Consider the following 27,601-nt stretch of genomic DNA (forward strand, 5'->3'; position numbering starts at 1 on the left):
CAGTTCCTACCGCAAGAACCCCTGAGACATGATCTCCTCAGAGAAACACTCGCTCACCTCCTGACCCTCACAGGGCCCCTGCTATGCATTCCTAGGGCCCTCCTTCTTTCCATCCTCTTAACAGACCTGACAAGATCAGCTTCCCTCCTAAACCATGAACTCCCTCAAGGACCTGGACTGTGCCTTGTTGCCTGTTCAGCTGTGAGCTCACTCTAGATGGTGGAGCCCAGTGCCCAGCACGCAATTAACAGGAGCTGCCTGCAGACACAAGGCTGGCTCTGTGCCCCCTCCCAGCTGAGCCACTGAGCCCCAGCACCAGGCACGTGGATGGGTTGGGCACATGACCTCCCTCCCTTTCTGAGCACCTTGACCACTCCAAGAGCTCATGGAATCAGACTCCTCGACTGCCCTGAGTTCTGACTTCTCTCCCCCATCTCCCTGCACTTTGATTCCCTTAACCATGTGTCCTCCTCACTGCATATTCCCTGTCTGCTTAAGAAAAGGGATGCAACCCAGATGGCCAATAGCCCCCCTGGAGTCCCCCTCCTGGGAATGTCTGTATTTGACCACAAAGAGAAGTTTATATATATAAAACCAATAAACAAATTTCTAATGGTATTAATCAAATTTTAGGCAGTAGCAGAAAGAAAAAAAGATTTGGGAAGCAGGGAGTTTCACATGATTCCTGAAATCACCTCTAGTAGGAAATGCCCACCTCTGCTGTGTCTAAGATCAGCCCTGACTCAATCTTAGGATTAGGCACCGCCTGCTAGCCATGGCAGGAAAGTCCACAGATACGTCCACAGGTGGCCACTGTCACCTCCTTTCAGCCTGACCTCACCTGGCTATCCTCCTTGACAGCAGCCCTCTCTGGCTGAAGACCAGAAACTGTAGGCTAGAGCTCCTGCTGTCTTCTCTGGGACTCTAACACAGTACCAGCCCAACCTTCCATGCCTATGTCAGGTCAGCATGGTATTGGCCACTCTCCTCCTGCAATACTCCACGCTCCACCAACCCCTGCTCCATCTGAGAGCCACTCACAGTCAGCTCTGCCGAGGTCCCTGATAGACTGGCTGGTGCCAAGGATCCACTGAGGAGGTGGCACAGAGCCACGCAGGGGAGCAACAACATTGGAAGAGGGCAAGGTCAAGTTGACAAATATCATATACGATGAGAAAGAACTGCATGAACCGCAGTGGCATAATGTAGCATAACAGATGGATAATTAGATTTATTCTAAGAGCTGTAAAAGTAAGTAATTAAATAAAAATATGGAACAATGAATCTGCCACAGAGAGACACCTAACAGCCTCACAAGGGCCTTGCAGCTGGCACAAGCAGCCTGGGAAAGAAGCAGTGGGCAAGGAACCTCTAACACTACCCTGATGTTTTACGCACAACAAATTTAGCACCAGCTCGCACTGGGCACCAGGGGACAGCCTGATCTCAGAGGGAGATAATCACATCCACGGCTGCAACAGTTCTGTGCCCTGGGAGTATGGCCTCTTATCTACATCTGGAAGACAACAGCCTGAGGTATTCCGATAAACGCCCCAGCACTGGCATGTTTGGCAAGGCCCCTGCAAAGCAAGACTAGCAGATTGTATTTATCTTTGCAGAAGCAGAGGCAGAGAGGAAGGGAGATGAAAATGTATGCACAGATGACCGGATTCACTGCCACCAACAAAGGCAGGCCGGGAGAACCAGGTTCAGGTCTCCACTCTCCTCCCAAAGGATGGTGGCAGGTGGTGAGGGTACAGTTACCACATAAGAAACACAAGGCAAGCACCCAGTGTGTGCAAAGCAAAGTGTTAGGTACAGGATTTCACCAGGGAAGCAGCTTTCCTGGACATGACATTAGCTATTTGGAAGCAAACAGATCAGTTGGAAGTTGTTTTGTATTAGTTAGGACTCTGTTTATAAGGGACCAAAATGAAATTCAGAGGAATCTGAATTCCTTTGAATTCCTTCCTCATCTATGGAAAAGAGAGTGTATTGGGTCCCATGATGAAGAGGGATGACAAAGGTAAAAAGCACAGCTGGGTTCAGAGGCTTAAGTAATGTGCCAAGGCCCTCTCTCAGCCTGCACCTCTACACTTTGCTTCTCTCCAGTTTTCTTCCCATAAACAGCCAATCCCATCATAAAGATAACTACATCCTCCCAAATGGTATAGAATTCCAGGGAAGATCCTGGTCAACATGGGGAAACCCTGTCTCTATAAAAATATGAAAATTAGCTGGGCGTGGCAGCGTGCACCTGTAGTCCCAGCTACTCGGGAGGCTGAGGCAGGAGAATCGCTTGAACCTGGGAGGGGGAGGTTACAGCGAGCCGAAATCACAGTAAGCTGAGATTGCACCATTGCACTCCAGCCTGGGCAACAAAGAGTGAAACTCAAAAAAAAAAAAAAATTCCAGGGAAGAACTTTGATTGGTCCTGCTTGTGTGATGCGCCCACCCCTGGACCACTGTCCAGAGGGAAGTGATACTGTGAGTGGCAAGTCTAGATCATATGACCTAACTGGGAAGGGAACAGGTAGGGCATAAAGATTAACAGCCTCACCATACCACGTGGCACTGGTGAGGAGATTCCCAAAGAAAAGGAAGTATTATTTTCCAAAGAGGAGAACAGAATGTGTTGAGAGACCAAAACCAACATAAATCAAGAGTCTTTATAGCCCACCACATTGTTTTATACCACCCCAGGCCAAGGTACTAGATGACAATTGACTATCTGGGACTGGAAAGGGAGGTGGCCAAGTCTATTAACAGTCTGGTTGGAGATTTGTTTGCAGAGATCCCATGTGACCTACCAGCTTGAAATGCTCCAAAGGCCCTGCTGCTTGTACTGCTAAAAGCAGCCCATCCTTGTAGACCTGCCCCTGAGACCATGCACAGGACCTTTTTGACTTCAAACAGCTCCACTTAGGAAATCTACACAGCACTAAAAGTATAGTGAGGAGTTCCCCCAGCAGCCAACTCTTTGCAGGGTTTTCTCACCAACTAACTTGAATCTTCTTCTCAGAGCACAGACCATAAAGATTAACTCCCCCGAACCTGGAAACCTCAGCACCTTTGACAGGGGGTCAAGGGTGGGGATGAGGCTCAGCCCAGATTTTCTCCCCATTCACACCAATGGTTTCACAGGATAGCTCTCTATTCCAGTATACCCCTACCTCCTGGGGAGGGAGGGAAACTCAGCATAATAGCTGCAAAAGTAGAAAACTTCCCACATCCCCAGCACCATAAAAGCTGCCACTTTGCTCAATGCCTAGCACAAAGGGCTCACAGTGCGGCTCTCCCAACAACCTGGCTTGAAGGAAAAGAGGTCCTTGGCCTTTCCTCACCTGCAGGGCCCACTGAACACTCTTCTAACACCCTCACTGGGCTCCAAGCAACAGGTTCAGTCATCTCTCTGGCTAATTATCAAAGCAGCTTCCCTTCTCAAGGGTCTCCAGAAACTCAGGTCTCCTTCAGGCCACACAGATGACATCCTCCAAGAGCCCAGAATGAGCTCTGTAGGGTCCCTGGGGAGAGCTGAGACATAGGAGGCCTCATTGTTCCAAGGCCAGCTGGGGATGGGGGTTATGGGGACCTTTGGAAGCCAGATGCAGCAGGAGAATCATGAGGCTTCAGTTCCTGAGTTCTGCACATTCTTAAGTGATTCCGTTGACTTCACCAACAACCTGGGGACCACTGAAAGCAGTGGTGCTAGCCAACATCTGGTTACCCAGTTCTTTCTGCCACCACTACTTGTCCACTGAGGCCATCCCTAGGAATGCAGAAAGACAAAGCTTAGCTCCCATGTGGAGTATTTAAATGCTCTAGCCATGCCTGGTACTCAGAGCCATGTTTGAAGGTCTGGTTCAATGCAGCCATGCTGGGTCCAGGTGTAAGAACCTCAAGCTGGGCTAAAAAGCAGCTTTCCCATGGGTGGACCCTCTGGCTCAGAGCTCCTCCGGCTGGCTCTGCTGCTGCTCCACACATGCCACAATTTACTACAGCTGTTAAGAGCCCCAGAGACAAGAAAGCTCCTCCCTCCCACTTTTTCCCTGCCCTTCTTCAGCACAGGCTGGAACCAAGCACCAGCTAAACCTGGAGAGAACCTCAGAAGCTATGACCCTCCACAAACTGAGCTCATGCAATTTTTCCTGAGCCACAAACTAATTTTTGTTAATTTCAGAGAAACAGTTCAAACAGCAACTAACCTTTTCCTTCCTTCACAACTATTAAACTTGGACAAATACCTCAAAATAGTGCCTGAACCAAGAGTTTAATCCTTCTCCCCAGAGGCAAAGAGAGGACTACGTAGGAAACATGAAGGTAACCCAGGGTCCACCAAGTCCAGGACAAACGGGTCCTGGGTCCTCAGGCAAGGGGGACAAAGGGGCAGTAAGAGCAGGAGGGAGGACAACAACCCAGGGCTGAGGTCCCAGTGACAGGGGTAGAGAAGTGCTTGTTCAGTCCCAGCATGGAGCTGAGGCTGGCCACAGTATTCCTACAGTACAGGAGGAGCAACGCCTGCCTGGCCACCTGGCTGAAAGGATCCGGGCAAACTGATGAGTCCCCCTCAAGCCCAAGCCAATTAAAGGTTATCCTTATGCAATTAAAGGTTGTATAAGGAAAAAAAAAAAAAAGAAAAAAGAAAAAGGTTGTATAAGGATAAAGTGGCCCAGAGAGTGATCACAAATGTTAAAACAGAATTCAAAGGGCTCATGCCAGAAAACCCAACAGCAACTTCTGTGTCTTATTTTATAATAAGTAATTTAAATAATTATAAATCATGTAAGTTCATGGTAAAGAAAAAAAAAAAACCAAGCAGTATAGAAGAGTGAAAAACAGAAAGGAAAAGTCCCTGTTTCTCAGACCATCAGAGGTAAGAGCAGAGTTTTTTTCTTTTTTTTTTTTTTGAGACAGGGTCTCGCTCTGTCGCCCAAGCTGGAGTACAGTGGTGTGATCACAGATCACTACATCCTTGAGTTCCCAGGCTCAAGTGATCCTCCTGTCGCAGTTTCCTGTGTAGCTGGGACCAGACATATGCCACTGCACCCGACTAAATTGTTTTTTAATATAGAGCTGAGGTCTCATCATGTTCCCCTCAAACTCCTGGGCTCAAGTGATCCTCCCACTGTGGCCTCCCGTAGTGCTGGGATTACAAGTGTGAGCCACCGTGCCCAGCCTTGACTAATTTTTGTTGTTGTTATTGTAGAGACTAAGTCTCACTATATTGCCCAGGCTGGTCTCAAACTCCGGGCTCAAGTGATCCTCCTGCCTCAGCCTCCCAAAGTTCTAGGACTATAGGCATGAGCCATCACACCCGGCCCAGATTTTTATATCACATATTTAAAAATATATGTGCAATATAAATTTATATATAAATCTTTACCCATTTACTTTTTATATGAATGGATCACACTTCTACACATGCTATTTTCAATGTAGAGACCCTACTCTCCAGAAAGAAGAGGCTCCTCAGGTCTCCCCGTGCACTCCTTCATATCAAATTGAGCACCAAACAGAAGAGAACAGGGGTGGCTGGTCATATTTTAAAAGACTCCAGGATACACTAACATTCCAGAACCAAAAGCTAAATCCAAAGAGCTCCTCAGGAAAGGGTGAACTAGGCTGCAACGAGGTCTCTCTCTACAGCCCAGGGAGAGAGAAGGCAGCCTTTATAAATGGTTCCTTCCGGGCTCTCCTGCCTGTGGCTGTTAACTTCACCTCCCCCAGCCTGCCATCTGAGGGCCTTCATTCTTCACCATCATGCCTGTCACCACCTCTGTCCTCCCACTTTGGGCTCTGCTCCACAGCCTCCGCGCTGCTCTGAAACATCACCACTGGCAGGGCTGCGCAACTGAGAACAACAGGAGATGACCTCACGGCCTTTACATTCTAACGCCAGCTCCCAATTACTTGTACTGTTGAATAATTGAAAGAGGAGAATAATCCACTCAGCTGATTTGGGAAGCCAGCCAGGCACACAGATTATCTCAGAGTGAATTATTCACACTAGGGATAATTGGGAGTTGCCCAAACTTCTATTTGTGGTTCAGGCATCATGTGGAAGAACATTCAATATGGAAAGTATGAAAGCTAGAGAGGGAAGGAGACCCTGTTTCCTGGCCTAGGTTTCCTTTATGTTGCTTGGTAAGTCAATGCCCCTCTCTCGGTCCTACTCAGAGTCAATGAGCATAATGATGATGATGATATTAACATTAACAACATTTTAATGACAGCTCTTGCAGTATTTCCTTACAATGTGCTGTGTTCTATGCTGTGAGCTTCGTGTGTGTCATCCTACATTATCACATTTAATCCTCACATGAGTCTGTGAAGCACCACTGTCTTCTTCATCTCTGAGCTGAGGAAGCTGAGGCTTAAGTTAAGTAACTTGACCAGAGATACACAGCAACAAGCTGTATGTCCATCCATAGCCCAGGATCTTACTCAAGAAGTTCTTTTGTCACCTACTTCTTACCTCTCCCACTTTTAAGTCTTCCTTACAGAAGACATAAAACTGTGAAGGATAAAAACAGCCCATTTTTAGTATAATACTGTCTACTCTCACTTTGAAATGACTGGATTTCAAGGTAAGAAAATGGCTCCCTCCTCTGAAGGGTTGGCAAGAAGCCTGTAGGAAGGGGCTGGTAAGTTGGTCAATCCGTTTCAAGAAATCCAGTGTCTGGAAGCACAAGCCACTGGCAGACTTCCAGAGGAGCTCAGTCTTCTCTCATGATCAAAGACTCAAAAACGAAACCACTGTCCTCCCCTGACACACCACCACTTCAGCCAAGAGGCAGCTACTGAGCTGGACAGCTCAGCACCGTGAGGCCAGAGCACGGGGGAAGGGCACAGGCTCTGCGAGCTGCAGTGAACACCTGCTTCAGACAAGGGTCCATGAGGTGACTGACTGTCCCTGCATGTGTGGGGTCTCCTTCCACAGTGCCTAGGACAGAGTCCCCGGATAGTACGTATGGTACCAGTCTCTGGCACGGTCACCGGTGATCCCCACCAGTGATCCCAGCCTTTGTGTTGGTGCCTCCCACATTAATTGTAGATGACCTATGTGATCAAAAGAATAAAGAGGAAGTGATGGTGTCAAATTCTAAGGTTAGGTCACGAGAAGAACTGAAGTTTCCAGCTTGCTGTTCTATGTTGTCCACTCTGGGGGAAGCCATGGGGAAACCTGCACAGTCCTGTGGAGAGGCTCACCCAGAGAGAAACCGAGGCCTCTCACCAACAACTGGCATCAACCAGCCCAGCATGTCAACTGGAAGCCGATTCTCGGTCCCAGTAAACACCCTGCCTATGCTTCCAAATTCCTGACTCAAAGAAACAGAAAAATAATAAATTATTACTGTTGTTTTAACCCACTACGTCTGGGAATAATTTGTTACACAACAACACATAGCTAATAAACTGGACAAGAGGTAAAACGGCTGCTTTTACGCATTGTTTCCAGAAGTATCCATAGAAGAACCAGAGCTGGTATCAGGGCCAGAGGGCACTAAAGACCCTGACTAAGCCCCTAAGGTCTTAGAACACTATATGAGAAAAAACAATGACCTTCACGGCCCAGATATCCCAGCCCTCCAGTCAAGGAAAAGCTGTAGAAAATATTCACGATGCCCATGCCTCTGCCTCCAGTCAGGATGACAGTAATAACAATACTGGAAGCTACCATTACTGAATGCTTACTAGGTGCCTGGTGTGTGCTCAATATTCTTATATTATCTCTCTTTTTTTTTTTTTTTTGAGGCAGTCTCACTCTGTCACCCAGGCTGGAATGCAGTGGCACGATCTCAGCTTACGGTAACCTCTGCCTCCTGAGTAGCTGGGATTACAGGCATGCGCCACCATACCTGTCTAATTTTTTTGTATTTTTAGTAGAGATGGGGTTTCACCATGTTGGCCAGGCTGGTCTCGAACCCCTGACCTCAGGCAATCTGCCTGCCTCGGCCTCCCAAAGTGCTAGGATTACAGGCGTGAGCCACTACGCCAGCCATTACCTCCCTTATTTTTCATCTCAATCCTCAGAGGAAGCACATAGTAGGGACTCAATAAATATTTGCTGCATGAGTAAATAAACCACCATTAGGAGTTCGTCTCTGTAACTGATCTATGTCTTTTTGGTATAATTTCAACTTTCTACATTACATATTACTTTAATGTTTGAAAAGCTCACACTGAGAATATATTACTTAGAGGAAACAATACATATGAAATTAAAAATATATATTTGTAGAGCAAGCAAAGCTCTAATCACTATGCGCTATCCATCACGTTTCCCAGAGAAGTGCACCTCCATCCTGAGCTGACTCCCCGAAAGCGTCTCACAATATCCTGAGCTTCTCACAGTTTCTCAAGAGCTACCTGGATCCACTAGAAAGCCCATTCACACAGCACCCCGTGTTGCTTAACCCTCCAGATTGTCCTCCACCTCAGAGGAAGGAAGTAGGTATGCTGCTAGCTAGTGGAAGTGGCGGGATTGCTCTACTCATCTTAGGACCAGGTGCCACAGCCAAAGACAGCCCTAGCAATGGAAAATCAGGCAGACATCACGGTCCTGAGTCTGGATAGCCATAATCTTATGATGAGAGTAGCCACAAACATGGAAAGATATGAAGCTTTCTGATTCTATAGCCTAATCTGGAGAACAATAAGCTTCCTAATTATGGAGCACTATCACGGCCATCAGATCTAACACCCAAAATCCTGATGAGAGGAGGTGACTTGAACTAGATACCAGGAAGAGCTTCCTACCGTGAGAGATTCAAGATAACAAGGTAGGCAGCGCTGTAGTCTGAAACCACGAAGAGTTCCTTCTGTCCTGTCAAGCAATCAAAGGAATCTTTTATTTTTTTATTTTATTTTACTTTATTTTTGACACTGGGTCTCACTCTGTCACCCAGGCTGGAGCACAGTGGTGCAATCATAGCTCACTGCAGCCTCAAACTCTTGGACTCAAGCAATCTACCTCCCTTGGCCTCACAAAGTGCTGGGATTACAGGTGTGAGCCACTGAGCCAAGCCAGGGGATCATTTTAAAAATGTAAATCAGATCTTGTTACTCCCTTAATTAAAAGACACCAGTGGCTTCCTGCTACCCTTAGAATAAAATCCAAATTTAGTTCACCTAGGTCTGTAGGTGCACTGCCAACTTCCCCAACCTCACCTCTTCTTAGTCTTTCTTTGGCTCACTCCATTCCAGCCACACTCACCTTCTGGCTGCTTCCTCAACTGGCCAAGCTTGTCCCTACCTCAGGACTCTTGCACTGGCTATTCCTGCTGCCTGGAAAACCCTTGGCCTAATGTACATGTGGCTGACTCCATCTATATTTGAGTTTAGGCCAGAATGACATCTCTTCAGAAAAGTCTAACTAACTCATCTAAAGAACCCTGTATCATCCTATTTTATTTTCTTCATAACACATAGTACTGACTTAAAAATGCCTTAATGAGGTAAAATTCACATACCACACAATTCACCCATTTAAAGTGTACAATTCAATAGCTGTTTGTGTATTCACAGAGTTATGCAACATATCACCACAATTTTAAGGCATTTTCATTGCCTCCTCGTACCTATTAGTGCCCCCCAGCTCTTCCTAACTCCCATTCCCTCAGTACTAGGCCCTATGGATTTTAATATTCCAGACATTCCACAGAGAGGAATCATCCAGTATGTGGTGCTTTGTGACTAGCTTTTTTCACTTTGACTTTTTAAAAGTTTCATCCATTCATAATACTTCATTTCTTTTTATTGCTAAATATTCCATTGTATGGATATGCCACATTATATTTACCCATTTCTCAGTCAACAGATATTTGGGTTGTTTCCACTTTTTGGCTGTTCTGAATATTGATGCTATGCACGTGCATGTACAAGTTTTTCTGTGGAATATGGTTTCACTTCTCTTGGGTACACACCTAGCAGTGGAATTGCTGGATCACATGATAACTCTATGTTTAACCATTTGCGGAACTAGCAGTGTTTTTCAAAATGGCTGGATCAATTTACATTCCCACTAGCAGAATATGAGGGTCCCAATTTCTCCACATTCTTGTTAACACTTGTTATTATCTATCTTTTTGAGTGTACAGTGTTCTCTCATTGTGGTTTGAGTTTGTATTTTCCTGGGAGTTAATGATGTTCAGCATCATTTCATGTACTTACTGCACATGTGCATTATCTTCTCTGGACAGCTGTCCATTCAGATCCTTTGCCTATTTTTTAATTGGGTCAGTTTTTTATTGTAGAATTGTAGGAGTTTTTAATTAGGTTGTTTTCTGTTGTTGAGTTGCAAACATTCTTTATGTATTCTAGGTAAAAGTCCCTTACCAGATATATGATTTATACAAATTTTCTCCCATTCTGTGGTTTTCCTTTTCACTTTCTTGATGGTATCTTTTGAAGCACAAGGGTATTTAATTTTGATGACCTACTGACTAAAAAATCAACCTCTGACATGTAAAAAGAAACACCTATCTGTCTTATTCACCACCACATCCTCAGTCTAGTAAAATGCCTGGCACATAATAGGTAGTCATCACATTTTTTAATAATTTTTTTTTGAGACAGGGTCTCACTCTGTCACACAGGCTGGAGTGCAGTGGCATGATCTCACTTACTGTAGCCTCTGCCTCCCAGGCTCAAGTGATCCTCCCACCTCAGCCTCCTGAGTAGTTGGGACTACTGGTGTAAGTCACCATACCCGGCTAATTCATGTTTTTTAATGAATAAATGAATTTTTAAGGCCAGACAAGATGAGTGTTTGGGATGGGCTATGAGAGAGGGTTCCTTGCCAGGATGCAGAAGTTAACATAATGATATCTGGAATCATTTCTGTCTAGAGGATCTGTAAAGAGTGAGAGAATGTGGTCTTCCACGAGAGCATGGGGGCAGTGTTAGATGCAAAACTCCTGAGAAGTGAACGACATCATCAATAACAAACTCCCTGGCTGAAAAGCTCAGGTAGTCATCCTGTCTTTTCAGCCACCCGGGTGAGCAAAAGACAGAACAATGGCTCAGGAATGGGGACAACTCAGGCAGAAGGGCTCAGTCACATGGGGGAGGTTCTCTCCAGAATCCTCAGCATACAGCAACACCCCCAAAGGGGGCTCTAGGCTCTTGCTTTACAAAACCGCTAGGGGCCTGTGTGTCAGCATGGCTGACAGGAAGCGGCTATACTGAGGAAAAAGAGATGAAGTCAAAAGATAAAGCTGACAGATATTCGGGTTGTTTCCACATTTTGCCTATGAACTTGCCTTTTCTATAGCCTTTGCCAAGAACGATGAAATAAGTCTGAAGAGCTGAACGTCCAAGCCAGGGTGCTTCATCAAAGCACCTCAGGGATCCTAGACTTGACTGCCAAGGGGAAACATTTCAGTCAGGCAAACAGGTTGGAGGTGTGGTATGGGTGCTTAAGGTTGGCTGAGTGCTAAAAAACGTGGACAGTTTGGACAACCAGTCTATGAGTCCCATGGCAGGGAAGGAGGTAACCTAAGAGAAAAGCAGGGGTCCAAAAGAGAGGTCTGGAAACTCATCAGTTGCAGCATCAGGAAAGGTATTCAAAGGCAAGGGCCCTTGCCCTTCCATCCTGGACTTCCACTGTGTCACCTTTCATGAGGGAAAGGAAGGAGGGCAGTGAGTTTTAAAGGCACACGCACGCACACACACATATATGGTGTTGCCTCTGGGAAGGTAAATAAATATTCATGAACAGCTCAGTGTATGAAAAGCAAGGACAGAGGATGAAAAATGGTGCCAATTAGAAAGAAAGGGTGGTATCTATTTTTAAAGGGGCTGAATAAACAATAAAGGATTGCTTGCTAAAAATACTGTGCTTGACCCCCTCCCCAATGGCAGAGTCCCTCTCCTATGCTTGGTGACAACAGGCAAAATCTCCTCCCAGTGTGGCAGGTCTAATGCTGCCATGGCAGCCTTGCGTTCTTATCAGAGGTTCACCCTGGGCCAGGTATGGTGGCTCTCACCTGTAATCCCAGCACTTTGGGAGGCCAAGGCAGGCGGATCACTTGAGGTCAGGGGTTTGAGACCAGCCTGGCCAACATGCAGAAACCCCATCTCTACTAAAAATACAAAAATTTGCTGGGTGTGGTGGTGCATACTTGTAATCCTAGCTACTTGGGAGGCTGAGGCAGAAAAATCGCTTGAACCCAGGTGGCAGAGGTTGCAGTGAGCCGAGATCACATCACTGCCCTCTAGCCTGGACAACAGTGTGAAACTCTGTCTCAAAAAAAAAAAAAAAAAAAAAAAAGGTTCACCCTGGGGGTGCCTGTCTCCAGTAAGAAGGAGATTTCTTGTGAGAAGCATTCGGGGTCTGGGACCACAAGCTAAGAATGGCACTCATGCCTCAGAGGTGACTCAGGTTCTCAACAGTCCCCAAAAGATCCCCTGGTGAGAGGCAGCAAGTGAATGGAGGACTCCACTGGAGAATCCAACTACAGAGGCACCAGAACCAATGTAACAAAAAAGGAGGGGAGAGTCCCCAAATTATCCTCCCCAGAGTCCAGATCATACGGGAGTATTTCATGAGAGTCATTTCATGGGACTAGTGAGGCACTGAAATCAAGTTTCTTATCCTCTGCCCACTCCTGATTGACATGCACCAGGATATTTCCCCCGGGATTAGATCTGACCGATGGCACATGAAAATAAAGGCAAGGAGTAAAGCTCAGTATGATTCATGGACAGAGAAAACAACAGGAACCCAAATTGTATGTGGGCCAGTGGCGGGCAGGGACTGCAGAGTTCCTGTTCTGTCCCAGATGCGCAAATCTCACCCAAGTCAGTCCTGTAGGAAAAGCGCTTGCTCTCCCACGTTCACGCCTGCTCTCGCGTGCTCTCAATCTCTCTTTCTTTTTTTTTCCTCTCTCTCAGCATTTATCACCACTTGGCACCATACTGTGGTTAAAAGTCTGGCTTTGAAGTCACGCTGCCTGGGTTCATGTCTTGAGTCTGACACAGTCTAGCTGGGTGACACTAGGTAAGTACTTAACCTCCCCAAGCCTCAGTTTCTCCATGCATAAAATGGAAACAGTAATTGTCTTTACTCCATAATAGTACTTACTTGGCCAGATGCAATGAGAACATGTAGTGACTCTCTTAGCTCGGTGCCTGACATGTTGTAGGTACTCTTTTTTCTAAATATTCTTCATGTCTTGGTCTAGATGCTAAACATTTTGAGGGCAGTAACCAGGCCAAATGCATCTTCCTATCCGCTAAGAGTGTAACAGAGTTGAAATTCATTAACTTTTGTCAAACGAGCTGGCTTCCCTGAGCATGTTTGCCATGGGCAACAAGCCCAGCTGGCAAAGGCATTTGTCCAGTTCATGGGCCCCAGTTGTTCTCATAACCTCAAGATTAATCCTCCCAACCACCAGCAAGGTGTGCAGGGTGGGCAGCATCTGACCCTCCCTCCATTAGGAAAAGGTGAGAATAAACTGGAAAACAGCCAGCCATGGGCAGTATTTGCAGCTCCTCAGAGCAATGCCCTATCGATTTTTAAGTGTCACTATTAATAACAACAACAACTGGCAGTGATACAACATTTTTCTTCCAAGACAATCAGAGCATTTTATAGGGACAATTTCATCTATCTCTCCATGGCTCCAGGAGGAGTAGGAGAATATTCCCCACTTACAGTAAAGGGCAGGAGAGGCCAAGGGGTTTGGCTAAGGTCACTGTACAAGTCAGTGGGATGCCTGTGCTCCTGGGGGCCCTCTGCATCCCTGGATGGCATCTCCTTAGGACAGAACTTCGCTAGCACAGTTCTTTTCAGATGTTTAGCAAAGTTAACCTTCTAACAAAACACCCATGGGTGGAGGGTGGCATCAAGCACTATTCCAAAAAGCATCCTCTCGGTGGGAAGCCCTTAGACATGACCACTCCTTGGCTTAGTCTTCCTCTTCCTGTGTGCCATCAAGAATCACACCTGGCCAGGCACAGTGGCTCACGCCTGTAATCCCAGCACTTTGGGAGGCCGAGGCAGGTGGATCACGAGGTCAGGAGTTTGAGACCAGCCTGACCAACATGGTGAAACCCCATCTTTACTAAAAATACAAAAATTAACTGGGCGTGGTGGCGCACACCTGTAATCCCAGCTACTCTGGAGGCTGAGACAGGAGAACTGCTTGAATCCAGGAGGCGGAGGTTGCAGTGAGCCAAAATTATGCCACTGCACTCCAGTCTGGGCGATAGAGCGAGACTCCATCTCAAAAAAAAAAAAAAGAATCACACCTACCAGTCAGGTGTGGTGGCTCATGCCTGTAACCCCAGCACTTTGGGAGGCTGAGGCAGGCAGATCACCTGAGGTCAGGAGTTTGAAGCCAGCCTGGGCAACATAGTGAAACCCCATCTCTGCTAAAAATACAAAAATTAGCCAGGCACGGTGGCATGCACCTATCAGTCCCAGCAACTCAGAGGGGCTGAAGCATGAGAATCGCGTGAACCCAGAAAGCAGAGGGTGCAGTGAGCCAAGATCATGCCACTTTACTCTATCCTGGGTGACAGAGTGAGACACTGTCTCAAAAAAAAAAAAAAATTCACACCTACCTAGTAGTCCAGAGGCTGGAGTGCCACACAAAGGAAGGCAGGGCAAGGACAGGTCCATTCTTACCCATGAGGCACACAGATGTGTGTCCAAGGAGATTCCTGTCCAACCACCCACTCTACCCTGCCCGGACTCCCATGCTCCACCCCTCCCCAACACAGAACTCTACCCCCAAGAGTGAGGCCTGGCAGAAACTATGAACATGAATGACAGTGATGCCCAAGCAGACAGAGACAGTCTCTGTGAGACACATGCCAAGTGAGCATCCCTCCCCTCCCAGAGATGGATCCTAACCACCCCTAGACAAGAGCTTCCTCTGCTGGAAACAGCTCATCCAGCCATCTCCATGATACATACCCTGCCCACAGCTCTGGGCATCAGGCAGATAGGTGGGACAGAGGGCCACAGGTAGTGTGTGTCATCCTGAAGGCTAAAATCAAAGCTTCCTCTCACACTGGGCTATGTCAGGGGATTAGCAAAGGCAGCTAGAATGCGCCCCTGGCACAGAGGATAGGTTCCAATCAAGATCTGAAAAATCAAAGGCTGAGAAGGGCACTGAATAAGTTCTCCTGCACCTTATATAACCAGCAGGCTCAAGTGTCTGGTCTGTCCTCTTGTCACTGAATACAGCAGCTGCACTTGCAGGACTTCAGGAGAAACAGCACTCAAGGCAGATGAGAGGTAATATCCAGGCTCAAGTACAAAACAGGAATGAACTCCTCAGAACTTGGATGCCAAGGACTACTTAGTCTCAGGCAGGACTGATACTATACCACCAAACCTCCCTCATGTTTTTTGTTTTTTGTTTTCGTTTTTTTGTTTGTTTGTTTTGTTTTTTGAGACAGAGTCTCACTCTGGAGACTCTGTCACCCAGGCTGGAGTGCGGTAGGGTGATCTTGGCTCACTGCAACCTGTGCCTCCCAGGTTCAAGTGATTCTCCTGCCTCAGCCTCCCAAGCAGCTGGGACTACAGGCATGTGCCACCATGCCTGGCTAATTTTTGTATTTTTAGTAGAGATGGGGTTTTGCCATGTTGGCCAGGCTGGTCTCGAACTCCCGATCTCAGGTGATCCACCCACCTTAGCCTCCCAAAGAGCTGGGATTACGGGCGTGAGCCACCACACCAAGTCGCTTATGCATTCTTGAGGCTTGTGAGCTCTAGCGAATCAGACATAGCCTCCCAAGTGGGATTACCAACCCCTACCATCCCCTTATACCCAGACAAAAGCAAGAAGGAAAATCTGAGCTCTGCTTGCTCTTGAGGGCCCAAGCTAGGGTGTGGGCAAAGGGTCCAGCTGAGGCTGAGCTGGAAAGCAGGGCGATGCCTCTGGTAAGAACAAAGGCTGTATCAGACACAGGGGGATGAGATGCTTCTCAGGCGCTATTCTTCACAAAGGGGACACCAGCAAAATAGGCAAATTAAACTCATTTGAGCCTGGCACAATGGCAGCAGTGGAAGCTACAGCCAGAGCAGCTAGAGGGGCCGAGGTAATGGCAGGACATGGCAGTGGGCACACGGAGAGAAGAGAAGCAGGGCTCAGCTCTTATCTCTACAGCACCCTAAGGGTGTGGCACGGGCCCTGGTTCGCCAGCTCTGATGCAGGACTAAGAAACCTCACCTCCACCCCTTGGGGATATTTTAAGTATGTTCAATTTTGAGAGTGCCAGAGTTAAGAAATGCTGTCAGGGGAGTTGTTTTTGTTTGTTTTTGGCCTCCTCTGAGAGGCTTTGCTGTACCTGTTTCCATCTAGGGAGGAGTGAGATCCTTTATGGCTCCCTCTGACCTGCCTGATTAGCAATTCCGCAGGAAAACACCTTCCATGACAAAACGAAAGTAGAATTCAAGCCACCTTCCTTCCGGCTGACTCCTGTATAAATGAGCTGCCTGCAGCCTGACTCACAGCAGCTCAAAATGGAAAAAAGAACAGAAACAAACCAGTGTAGTTCCAAGGTAATGGTGAGACTTGCCTATCACATGAAGCTTCTATGGGCCTAACCCAGCATGCTGCCAGGGACTTGGCATTGGTATACAATTCAGGAAGGAAAGAACTCAGGGCACACTTCTCAAGCCAGAAAGAACCTCGTATCTAGTGCTCTTGTTTTCACAAAGAGAGACTTAAAGTCCCACAGAAGTAAAATGATACTTAAATGTCAGTTCTCTGCCTGTCAACCCAAGACTGTATCCCATGTCCAGGGATCCCTGGACATGTTTCCATCACCTCCCACCCCATGGCCATGGCTAGAGATAGGTGGTGGCAGAGCCGTGGGCAGGAATGTGGGCTTCCTCAGTGCTTGGCCAGTGAAGTAAAGCCCACTGATGAAGGCAAACCCTGCAATCTCTAGCTCCACAGATGATGTTCTGTACTAACAGGCCCCCTGGCAAGGCAGCAGGGCACCCATCATCCTAACGGACTTTGTGATTAACATGGCTAGTCCACCTACAGCGCCAGGCCCTCTCCCTACCCTCCCCGTGGATTGCAGGGTCCCCACAGGCAGCAGCTACCCCAGGTGTCTGTTTGATCCAAGCATTAAAAAAGCATCCATTCACTAAAGTGAAGAGGCAGTTATTTCAAACCTATACATTATGCATCCCTGCTGGAAAGAAAAAACAGCAAAATTAAATTCTCTCTGGAAGACTTCTGCCCAGAAAGACAGAAAAGCACTCTGGAGTTGTACCTAGTTCCCAACTCCAAGCAGCTCTCTACTGCCCTTCCCCTGCCTCCCCTCCTGGCTGGACAGCTCCAGATGTGCCTCTGAGTTTCAATGATTCACTCTAATGATAATGCACCCTCTGAACAAATCATGGACTCTGACTGATTTAGGAGGCAACTTGCACAAATACCTGTAATCTAGTTCTAATCTTGTTTGTTTCCATTCCAATTATCCTGCATCAATGGTTTAAAAATGGGAACCGTCTGGTGCATACATCCAATCCATTTTAATAGAGGATAAATCTGGGTTATTGTGACCCTTTCCTCTCCCAGGCGTGGGACAGCACCAGCCGTCTCAAGGCGCTGATTGGGCCGAATCAGCTCTAACTCTATTCAACTCTTCAAGGATTCAATTAATCATAAAGCCAATTCCATTCTAGGCTCCATCTGTCTTGCCTCCTTCGGGGACTAATAATCACTCACTGTGTGTTTTTACACACTAGTTGAACTGAAATTAAGACTGATTTCATCAAGGAACACTCAAAAAGAAAATACATTTCTTGAAGAAAAATTTCAAAGCTACTTTAAAGTTCTGTTCGGATAAAGATATTTGTAAATAAACAAAAACAATTTTAACTTCAAACTTCTTGACATTGTAACATAATTCCTGCCCCCAAATCCCTGGAAAAGGGCAGTTTCTCAGAAGAATCAGAAACTCCTAACATTGGATCAGACAACACAAAGACTCAATTTGTCCTTGGGCAAAACATGGGTACCTAAAACATGTGAGGCGAAAAGAAAATTGGGTCAATTTGATATTTGATGCACTATTTTCTTTTATTTATGATGCATTATTTTATTTTATTTATTTTGAGACAGGGCCTGGTTCTGTCACCCAGGCTGGAGTGCAGTGGCACGATCACAGCTCACTGTGATCTTAAGTGATCCTCCCACCTCAGCCTCCCAAGTAGCCATGGTCAAACCAACTGGCCACCCAGATCTAGAAGCAAGCCTAACCTGTCAGCAGGTTTCAACAGAGAAAATGAAAACAGTTGAGCTTTTTATTTTTTATTTTATTTTTTGAGACAGAGTTTCGCTCTTGTCACCCAGGCTAGAGTACAATGGTGTGATCTCAGCTCACTGCAACCTCCACCTCCCAGGTTCAAGCAATTCTCCTGCCTCCACCTCCCAAGTAGCTGAGATTACAAGTGTGCGCCACCATGCCTGGCTAATTTTGTATTTTTAGTAGAGACGGGGTTTCACCATGTTGGCCAGGCTGGTCTCAAACTCCTGACCTCAGGTGATCTGCCCGCCTTGGCCTCCCAAACCGTTGGGATTACAGATGTGAGCCACTGTGCCTGGCCAAGCTTTTTATTTTTACTTTTTACAATTGCAAAGACAAAGCATTTGGGCCTCTCCAGAGTCCAAAGCTCCTGGTGGCCATTGTACACCTAGCACAGACCCGTACACCTGGTTCTTACAAAACAGTCCCAGCACAGTGGAGGGAACATGCTGCAGCCAAAGAGACACAGCATGTGGCTTCTTTATTGCCTTAACAGATTTTAAACTAAAATTTTGAATTACACAGACTCCCAATCAGAACTAATGACATAGGCATTCCAAACTTCACATCAAAGATGTTTTGTGAGTCATACTGGCTCTAAAAAGCCATCAGTAATCACTTTTAGACACAACAATCAAATACCTCCTTCGTTTAAACAATAAATTTTGCCTAGTAATAAGTCTAATTAATTGAAGCACTGTCATTTTTAAACGTGGGTCAATGTAAGCATTTTCCCAAAAGTTTCCACCTGAGTCATTCTACAATTATTGAAAGCAAATAAACTATCTCCTAAGATACTCAAGATACACTGTTACCAGCCTGACCAACCCAGTGAAACTCCATTTCTACGAAAAATTTTTAAATTGGCCAGGCATGGCCCTGTGGTCCCAGCTATTTGGGAGGCTGAGGCAGGAGGATCACTTGAGCCCAGGAAGTTGAAGCTGCAGTAAGCTATGACTACACCCCTGCACTCTAGCCCGGGTTCTCAAGAGTGAGACTCTATGTCTACCAAATAAGCAAACAAAATACTTATATAGTTAAACAGAAAAAGTAAATTACAGAATGATGACTCTACAGTAAATTGCCTTTCATGTAAAAATAGCATAAAAACAATATATGGAAATCTTTATTTGAACATGGAAAAATATCTCTAGAAGAAACTGGCAACACTGGTTGCCTTGAGGCAGGGAAGCAAGGTAGCAAAGGGACACGATGAAAGGACACAGTGGAGGATACTTTTCATATCCCCTGGTGCCCTTTGAATTTTGAGCCATGTGACTGTATTACCAAATCAGAGTTGAAAACATGAAGTTTAAATTTAGGTAAGTCATCTCATAGACAGTAATCTGGACACTTAACAAAATACTACAGAGAAGTCGGACCGTGTTCCACAGGGAAAACAAGAATCTTATACATCCCGGCCAGGCATGGTGGCTCACACCTGTTATCTCAGCACTTTGGGAGGCCAAGGCAGGCAGATCACTTGAGGCCAAGAGTTCAAGACCAGCCTGGCCAACACAGTGAAACCCCGTTTCTACCAAAAATCTCAGAAATTATCTTAGCCATACAGTTTGAATGAACCTCTGTGTACAGACTTCATGAACACCATCAAGATTAGCCATGGCAAGAGAAAAATGGGGCCCCCAGTGGTCACTACATATATTTAAGGGCAGATGGCAGCAACACAGGAGGGAGGGAAGAAAGAGAGGAAGGCAGGAAGGAAGGGAGAGAGATATGGAGGGAGGGAGGGGAAGAAGGCTGGGAACAAGGGCCACACTCCTTTAGAGTGCAGGGGTGCAGTCATAGCTTACTGCAGCTTCAACTTCCTGGGCTCAAGTGATCCTCCTGCCTCAGCCTCCCAAATAGCTGGGACCACAGGTACTTACCACCATGCCTGGCCAATTTTAAAATTTTTTGTAGAGATGGAGTTTCACTGGGTTGGTCAGGCTGGTAACAGTGTATCTTGAATATCTTAGGAGATAGTTTATTTGCTTTCAATAATTGTAGAATGACTCAGGTGAAAACTTTTGGGAAAATGCTTACATTGACCCACGTTTAAAAAGGCATCTTCTAGCTTGATGAGCCCCCAACAGTTCTCTCCTTTGCAAAAGGGGAAACTGCAGCTCACTTAAGTCAAAGTTCATAGTGAGTTACAGGGCTGGAGAGGGTGGCTTTACATGAACTTTGCAGGAACACACCACTTCTGATCCTAGGACTTCTCCAACTGCACAGGAAATGCCATCTGAAGGCCATGTCTTATCCTGAAAACTCAGAGTTTCTGACTCATCTTCTCATTCTGACTGCCAGCTGGCTCTGTGGTCTTGAACAAATCACTGCAGCAGAGGCACTGAGTGGGAACAGAGGCTCCTCCGTTCAACCACTGATCACTGTCCGTGGCTAAAGCTTTGGGAAAGGCATGCATGCAACAGGGATTTCACATTAAGGGACACAGGTAGGCACCAGGGCTTGCCTCTTCCTGCCCTCTCTTCCTGGACTGCCCAGCAAGTTCACTCCTGGTCCCATTTTTTACTTTGGCCTTTGCTTCTCTTTGAATCTTCGTATCCAACCCAATATGAGCATACACTTACCCAAGAGCTTTCCGTCTAGACAATGAGGATTGTGGAAAGATACTTGCTCAGAGCAGAGGCACCAGCGTGACCACCACGAGGGAAGGTTGTTCTAGGATGCCCATAGAGATCCCAGTCTAATGCCAAACAGCAACTCTACCACAGCAGCCTTTAGTTTCAACTCCTTGCCATGAGAATCTAAATGACCAGATAACCGTAGAAGGTAACTTCGGGAGGACTGCTGGGAATTGGGCAGGTAACTTTCATTCTATTTTCCAGATGCTTTCCAGCTGGCTTTTTATTTAATTTATTTATTTTGAGACAGGGTTTCATTCTGCTGCGCCAGGCTGGAGTCCAGTGGCATTATCATGGCTCACCGCAGCCTCTACCTCCCAGGTTCAAGGGATCCTCCCACTTCAGTCTCCTACCATGCCCAGATAATTTTGTTGTTTTTGTCAAGATGGGATCTCACTATTTTGTCCAGGCTGGTCCCAAACTCCAGGGCTCAAGTGATCCTCTCACCTCAGGCTCACAAACTGCTAGGATTAGAGGCATGAGCCACCACACAGGCCCCAGCTGGCTTTTCTTTTTTTCGCGACAGAGTCTTGCTCTGTCGCCCAGGCTGGAGCACAGTGGTGTGATCTCGGCTCACTGCAATCTCCACCCCCTGGGTTCAAGCGATTCTCCTGCCTCAGCCTCCCAAGTAGCTGGGATTACAGGCACCCATCACCACACTTGTCTAATTTTCGTATTTCTAGTAGAGATGGGGTTTCGCCGTGTTGGCCAGGCTGGTCTCAAACTCCTGGCCTCAGGTGATCCACCTGCCTTGGCTTCCCAAAGTGCTGGGATTACAGGCGTTAGCCACCATGCCCGGCCCCCAGCTGGCTTTTTAAAACAGCCTTTATTCTTTCCTTTTTCCGGGTGCTCTGAAAAATGAAGGCTTCATGACAGGAGTCTCTATAGCCTACTGTGTCCTGCAATTGCTAGTCAGAAAGAGTAGGAAGGCCTGAGACATTCTGCTTTCTGGCATGTTGGCCAGATGCTCTGGATGGAGGCTAGGGCACCAGGGGGCCAGCTATAATCTTTTCCCGGCAGCCTGGCTGAAGTGGCTGTGCGACCAAGGCAACTGATTAAATGCAGAATAAAAGCTGAGAGAAAATGGGATAGAAATAAATTAGCTTTAGACCTCAAGGTTGTGTATGCAAGTGAAATGCAATGGGGGCTGGGAAGCAGCCTGAGAAGTCAGTCTTAGAGATTTTCCTGAAACAAAGGGATTATGGATTGTCCAATACAAGGAAATCCTTCTGTTCCACAGCCACATGACAGCCTCTTTTACTCAGGGCTGTTCATTCCACATTTTGCACACATTCTGAGATAATAGGATACACTAACTCCCTAAAAAAGCCCCAAGACTCCCCCAGCAGGCCTTCTACCTAGGCAGCATAGGCTGCAAGGCAGGGCTGGTCATCATCAGGGTAGAGGGTCGATATTTCCTGCCATCCTTCAATAACTGCCCTCCCCCTATCCTTGGACAGATTCTCCCCTTTAAGTAATGAACTACTGCAACAGAAGAAGAGATGCTGGGAGAGGAAACATCTAACTGATCAGAATTTAACAAACAAACTCTCAAAAGTGTTTGGCAGAAGGAGAGAAGAGAAGAAATACAACGGAGAAGGTTCCCCATCTATGTCCTTGTGACTTAAATATCACAGAGAACCCACCCAGAAGGGGCTTGATCCAAAAAATGGACCATAGCCACAGAGTTTAGAAGCATGCTTACTCTGGTTAAATCTGGGCTATTTCTGGGCCGGACGCGGTGGCTCAAGCCTGTAATCCCAGCACTTTGGGAGGCCGAGACGGGCGGATCACAAGGTCAGGAGATGGAGACCATCCTGGCTAACCTGGTGAAACACCGTCTCTACTAAAAAATACAAAAAAAAACTAGCCGGGTGAGGTGGCGGGCGCCTGTGGTCCCAGCTACTTGGGAGGCTGAGGCAGGAGAATGGCGTAAACCCGGGAGGCGGAGCTTGCAGTGAGCTGAGATCCGGCCACTGCACTCCAGTCTGGGCGACAGAGCGAGACTCCGTCTCAAAAAAAAAAAAAAAAAAAAAAAAAATCAGGGCTATTTCTAAAAAGGCTGGTCAGAGCTCTCTTTCAGGTTTGGGCAGAAGCCTGTAGGTACTGGACTCCTGATGAGGCTCACTCCAGTCAGTGCCCACCACACACCTTCTAACGCACACGTAGATCATGGAAGGAAAGCAAGGTGCAGAACGGATGTACTGAGTCCTATCGCAATCACTACTTGACTGTGGGTGCTAGGCTGAATGAGGGAGACCTTGCCACAAATCCCACCTGCTCCCTCTCCCCATCATTACCTATATCCTCCAGATATCCAAGTCAAAAGCTTGTGTGAGTGATGAAGAAAGACTAGGAATCCCACTCAAGACCTTCAGAGAGATGGCCCTTTCTGAGAGAGTCTGCTAGCTCTTCAAACTATAGAAAGAACATGGGCTTTAACATCAATGCTTTAGGTTTGAAGTGTAACCATCCCATAAGTTAACTGCGTGCTCTTGGGTGAGGACTCTCCTCTGTAAAGCCAAAATCCTACCCCTCACTCTGGCAGTTGTTGTGAGGATTAAATAAGACAGTATATGTAAAGCTCCGGCCCCTAGGAGGCTCCTTTTCCACAGCCAGCCTTTCTCATATCCACAGCATACCTGGTGCAGGTGAGTCCAGTCCTCTCTTGGTATGCTATGCTCTTCTACATATAAGAAATACAGTCATTGGTAATTTTTCAGGTTATCTTTTCAAACATCAAAAAAATAAATAATCCTTGGGAGCTAAGCCACAAGGACACAAAGGCCTAAGAATTATATAATGGACGGGGGACGGGTGGGAAGGGGTGAGGGATAAAAGACTACACACACTGAGTATAGTGTACACTGCTCTGGTGACAGGTGCACCAAAATCTCAGAAATCACCACTAAGGAACTTATCCAGGCAACCAAACACCACCTGTTCCCAAAAAACTATTGAAAAAAAATTTAGAAAATAATTTTTAAAATATAAATAAATAATCTTATGCTAAACTATTCCAGAGGCAAGAGAAAAGAGGAACTTTTTCTTTTGTAACTGAAAGCTAGCTGATGTGGAAGCTGCTAGTGGTCCCCCACAATCTGTTCTCCCATTCTTCCACAGTAGCAGAATTTTTGCTGGGCAAATAAAGTATAAAGACTACATTTCTCAGCCTCCCTTGCAGGGAGGTATGGCCAAGGCACGGCGTTCTAGCCAACAGATTATAAGCAGAAGCATCATTTGACAGCTTCTGGGATCCTCCTTAAGAGATTTTTAAGTGCCCTTTACCTCCTCTTCTATGTCGCTCCTTCCACCCTGCTCCCTGGAATGCAGATCTTGCCATCTGGGATGATGAGGAAAGGGCTATTCCTTAGAGATAGCATCCTAGTGTGACTCGAAGGAACTCAAGACCCAAGAGTCTACCCACAATAGACCTGCCACGCCAACCTGAGGCTGCTGACCTGAAGATGCTGTTTACATAGGAAAAAATAAGTATCTATCCTATTATGCCATTTTCTGTCACTTCCAGAAATATGATGTCTAGGCCAAAGCCAGACGCATCCTCGTGTAATTACCTCCCATTGAATGTAGGAATATGGCATGCTTCCAACCAATGTAATAAGGCAAAGGTGATAGGATATATACGACTATGTGTATGTGATTACACTACATAAGACAGTAACATCTATTTTACTGAGAAACATTCTCCCTTGCTGGCTCTGAAGAAGCAGGCTGCCATGTTATGAGGTGCTTATGGAGATAGCCATGTGGCAAGGAACTGAGGGCAGCCTCCCCCAGCAAGAAACTAAGGCATCTAATCTGACAACCTGCAAAGAACTGAACTCTGCCAACAACCACACCAGTTTAAAAGGAAATGCTTCCCAGTCAAGCGCCATATTAGACCCTAGCTCCAGCTGACACCTTGGACTACAGCAATGCAGAGGACCCAACAAAGTCACACTTGGATTCCTGACCTACAGAAAGTGTAATACATTAAGTGTGCATTGTTTTAAGCTACTAAGTTTGGGATAATTTGTTACACAGCAATAGATAACTAATACGATGATCAGAAACATTTATTTCAGAAATGTAAGGATGATTCACTACTAGATAATATATAAATAAATTCATCAACCTATGGAAGATATCATATTTAGTGGTAAAATATTAGAATCACTCCCTTTAAAGACAGGAAAAGGATAAGGATGCCTATTAGTATTTCAATAAATACTGTATTAAAGGTGCTAGACATTGCAATAAGAAAGAGAAATGGAGGATAAAGACGGAAAAGAAAATTATTTTTATATTGAAATGATATGATTATTTACAAATAACATCCAAGAAAAAAATGTACATAAACTATTAGAACTAATAAGACTTCAGCAAATTTGTTGGCTATAAAGTCATATACCAGCAACAAACAATTATAAAATAAAAACTTGAAAATTAACCTCTTTACAATAACAAATACTATAAGGTAATTAGGCATAACAAAAGAGATTCACTACCTATATGGAAAAAATTATGATGTTTTATTAAAAGATGTGAGACCATCTAACTGGAAAGATATATCATGTTCATGGACAGAAACACATTTTATAAATATGTTAATTCTCATAAATTAATCTATACGTTTACTGCATTCTAGCTTAAATATCCAGTGTTTTGTTGAGCCTCACAGAGTATGCCTAAAATCCATATGGAAGAGTAAAGGGCCAAAAATATTCAAGGCAATATTTAAGTTAATAAATAATAGATGTACATATTTTGGGGATACATGTAACTTTTTAATAAATTTAATTTTCGGGATACATGTACAGGACATGCAAGTTTGTTACAAAGGTAAACATATGCCATGGTGGTTTGCTGCACCTATCAACCCATCACCTAGTTATATTAAGCCCTGCATGCATTAGCTATTTATTTAGCTGATGCTAAATAAATTATTTATTTATTAGCTGATGCTCTCCCACCTCTTGCCCCGCAGCCCACCACCCCAACAGGTTCCAGTGTGTGTTGTTCCTCTCCCTGTGTCCATGTGTTCTCATTGTTCAGCTCCTATTATAAGTGAGAATATGTGGTGTTTGGTTTTCTGCTTTTGCATTAGTTTGGTGAGGATAACGGCTTCAAGCTCCATTCGTGTTCTGCAAAGGACATGATCTTGTTCCTTTTTATAGCTGCATATGTACCACATTTTCTTTATCCAGTCTCTCACTGATGGGCATTTGGGTTGATTCCATGTCTTTGCTATTGTGAATAGTGCTGCAATGAACACAGGCACAGGCATGCGTGAGATACGTGTGATATTTAATACATTCATATAATTTGTAAATATCAAATCAGTATAATTGGGATATCTATCATCTTAAATATTTGCTCTTTTTTTTTTTTTTCTTTTTTGGAGACAGAGTTTTGCTCTTGTTGCCCAGGCTGGAGTGCAATGGCACGATCTTGGCTCACCACAACCTCCGCCTCCCAGGTTCAAGCAATTCTGCCTCAGCCTCCCGAATAGCTGGGATTACAGGCATGCACCACCACGCCCAGCTAATTTTGAATTTTTAGTAGAGACAGGGTTTCTCCATGTTGGTCAGGCTGGTCTCAAACTCCTGACCTCAGGTGATCTACCCGCCTTGGCCTCCCAAAGTGCTGGGATTACAGGCGTGAGCCACCACACCCCGTCTTGTCCTTTCTTTATGCTAAAAATATTCAAATTACATTCCAGTTATTTTGAAATGTATTACACAATAGATTATTGTAAACTATAGTCACCCTACTGATCTAGCAAACAATGGGGCTGTTGTTTCTATCAAACTGTATATTTGTACATATTAACCAACCTCTCTTCATCTCCTCTTTCCCGTACTTTTCCTAGCCTCGGGTTACCACCAATCTACTCTCTCTTTATGAGATCCACATTTTTATCTACTATATGTAAGTGAGAACATGTGATATTTGTCTTTCTGTACTTGGCTTATTTCACTTAACATAATGACCTCCAATTCCACCCATGTTGCCGCATATTAAAGGATTTCTTTTATTGTGTATATGTGCCACATTTTCTTTATCCATTAATCCCCTGATGGGCATTTTTGTTGATTCCATATTTCAGATATTGTGAATAGTGCTGCAATAAACATGAATATACAGTGATTTCTTTGATACATTTATTTCCTTTCTTTTGGACACACACCCAGCAGAATTGCTGGATTATATGGTAGCGCTAATTTTAGTTTTTTGAGGAAACTTCATACAGTTTTCCATAGTGGCTGTACTAATTTGCATTCCTACCAACAGTGTACAAAGGTTCCCCTTTCTCTACATCCTCACCAGCATCCATTACTCCCTGTCTCTCTGACAAAAGCCATTTAAACTGGAGATCTCATTGTGATTTTAATTTGCATTTATCTGATGAGTAGTGAAGCTGAGCATCTTTTCATATACCTATTGGCCACGTGTATGTCTTCTTTTGAGAAATGTCTGTTCAGATCTTTTGCCCATTTTCAATCAGATTTCTTTTGCTATTGAGTTGCTTGAGCCCCTTATATTTTCTGTTTATTAAACCTTTGTCAGATGGATAGTTTGCAAACATTTTATTCCATTCTGTGGGTTGTCTCTCCACTTTGTTGGTTGTTTTCTTTGCTGTGCAGAAGTTTGTTTTTTTTTTTTTTTGAGACAGT

The 27,601-nt window shown here is 45.4% G+C and overlaps 1 protein-coding gene across 2 annotated transcripts in view; it reads right to left on the reverse strand.

Moving 5' to 3' along the window:
- SIL1 (SIL1 nucleotide exchange factor) overlaps window positions 1-27,601 on the reverse strand; it is a 245,699-nt gene that overhangs the window by 21,719 nt on the left and 196,379 nt on the right. The gene's annotated exons all lie outside the window — the stretch shown is intronic.

Source organism: Colobus angolensis, unplaced genomic scaffold (assembly GCF_000951035.1).
Source record: "Colobus angolensis palliatus isolate OR3802 unplaced genomic scaffold, Cang.pa_1.0 Scaffold142, whole genome shotgun sequence".
NCBI lineage: Eukaryota > Metazoa > Chordata > Mammalia > Primates > Cercopithecidae > Colobus > Colobus angolensis.